General features: G+C 36.9%; 1 pseudogene; it reads left to right on the top strand.

Moving 5' to 3' along the window:
• Positions 1-978: 978 nt before the first annotated feature.
• Positions 979-1,819, top strand: LOC143660138 (vomeronasal type-1 receptor 2-like; annotated as a pseudogene).
• The last annotated feature ends 582 nt before the right edge of the window (positions 1,820-2,401 follow it).

Below are 2,401 nucleotides of genomic sequence, written 5' to 3'. Positions count from 1 at the left end.
ATTTCTAAAATGCACAAGTTTTCATGCCATATAGATGCCATTTTCCATTAGTGTCTTATATTTTTTAATAATATTCTCACTCATTGTCAGTAGTTTTAAGTCATGAGTTAATTAATACATGAGCAGATGAACTGCAAAGAGTAAGGATTTGCATCTAGCCTACACTGTTTTTAACATATTAGAATTTCAGGCCCTGTAGTGTAGGGCATGATACGAAATTGTTTAACAATTCCTAGGGTAGGCGCTGTGATATTTTTGTTCCTGTCATAGAAGCAAATGAGTGTTTCAGTTGCCATCCTCATATTGACCCAGTCTTGCTTTCATTAAATCCAACATGATCATGAAGCCAGGTCCTTTAGTTTTATACTGCAACCAATGCATCTGCATCTACTTATTAGGACTTTGAAAGCTTATTTATAATTATTATTGGCCTCTGGAACACATTTTTACATGGCTGGAAATTTGCTACCACAAAAAAGGTAAAGTGTAATATCACGAGTATAAACTCAAATTACAAGGTGTGAAAACAAAACTTAAACCGTATCAGGATTGCTGCAAGAACACAGCTAACTGGTTTTGTTAGCCTAGCACAGGGGTTCACTGCACACCCAGTTCAAGTCTCAGTCTGCCCCTAACCAGCATGTGAATGTAGACAAATCTCCCTGTGCCTAAGTTCTCCTTGTCCTTATAATAAAAGCTAAACAAGTGCCCATCTCATAGATTATGAAGAATGAAGAAGTTATCACATGTACAGTCTTCACAGCAGTGATTCATTCATTAAAAAATGTACTTTAAATGTTATACATTCAACTATAGGAAAACTTTTAATAAAAGATAAACATAATGCAAATATTTCTTAGTGGGCACTAATGGTAAATGGAGAAGATTGGATTTATTTGACATATAGTTCACATCTCTGATCCCCATACAGAACCTTCTGGCTCTAAAGACAGATATCAGTGCCAGAGAACTGGAAGAATGTCCTCCAGTGATTTGACAACAGGCATGGTTCATATCCCAGATTGTATTTGGAGTTCTGGGAAACTTCTGTCTTCTTTACCATTATCTCTTCCTTTACATCACTGGGTTCAGGTTAAGATTCACAGATTTGATTATCAAGTGCTGCAAGCCTCTTTCTATGTTTGCAGAGTGGGCAGAGGTGTGACCATTGGCAGCACCTGCCTCTTGATTATCTTCCAGGCCATCACCATCAGCCCCAGGAACTCCAGGTGGGCAAAGGTTAAAGTGAAAGCTCCCAAGTATGTTGACCTCTGCATATCTCTGTGTTGACTCCTCTACATGCTGGTAAATGTTATTTTTCCTGTGTTTCTGCCTGGCAAGTGAAGAAATGATACCATTAAAAAGAGAAAAAATTTAGGGTACTGCTCTTCTATAATTCATGACAAAATCACAAGCTCACTGTACTCTGCATTGTTATCATTCCCTGATGCTTTATGCTTGGGACTCACGCTTTTTGCCAGCAGTTCCATGGTTTCCATCCTGTACAGGCACAAGCAACGGGTCCAACACATTCACCAAATTCTCCCCCAGTTCCGCCCCTGAGACCAGAGCTACTCAAACCGTCCTTTTACTGGTGATCACATTTGTATTCTTTTACACCACCTCTGCCATCTTCCAGATATTTATTGCTCTTTTTGATAATCCCACTTTGTGGCTGCTGAAGATGGGTACACTGTTTGCTATGCATCTAACAGATGTTAGCCCCTTTGTTCTCCTGGGTCATGACTCCAGTGTATCTGGGCTCAGCTTGTCCTGCAGAAGGAATAAAAAATTCCTTAGTTCTATCAGATATGTGTAAATGGTAATTCTTGGCACAACGTTCAGCTGCTTGTCCCCTTGCTTCTCACAGAAATGCAAGCATGATTATGAAGCTCTCATGTGCTACAAGACAATGGAAGCATGCACAAAATACATACATTTCCATACGTATGAATTTGTGCTATGTGTATGCTTAGGTGTCTGTGTATGTATATATATATATATATATATACATATATATATATATATATATATATAAATATATATGCATACATTTGTACACATTGTTTCCTATCAGGCAGTAATATTTGAAAATTGTGTATTAGGAAATGTAAAAATAGTACAAATTAAAAAGATAAATGCATTAACTTTTTTTCTTTTTTTCTTGGGGGGAGGGTACCTGGTCCGGGAATCAAGCCCAGGTCTCCTGCATGGAAGGCAAGCATTAATACTGAAGTCTATTTTATCTGATTTTTATCTGTGTGTCTACTTATTTACAATATATATTATCTATTTATGTAATCATAATAGTCAATTAATTGGCTAAAATTCATGAAATATATTTCTTCATTGTTATACTTTAGTCTTTATGTTTTTGCAACTCTGGAAAAAATATCCAAAT

The sequence above is a fragment of the Tamandua tetradactyla genome, chromosome 16, assembly GCF_023851605.1.
Source record: "Tamandua tetradactyla isolate mTamTet1 chromosome 16, mTamTet1.pri, whole genome shotgun sequence".
Taxonomy (NCBI): Eukaryota; Metazoa; Chordata; class Mammalia; order Pilosa; family Myrmecophagidae; genus Tamandua; species Tamandua tetradactyla.
This window is presented reverse-complemented; position numbering and strand designations above follow the sequence as displayed.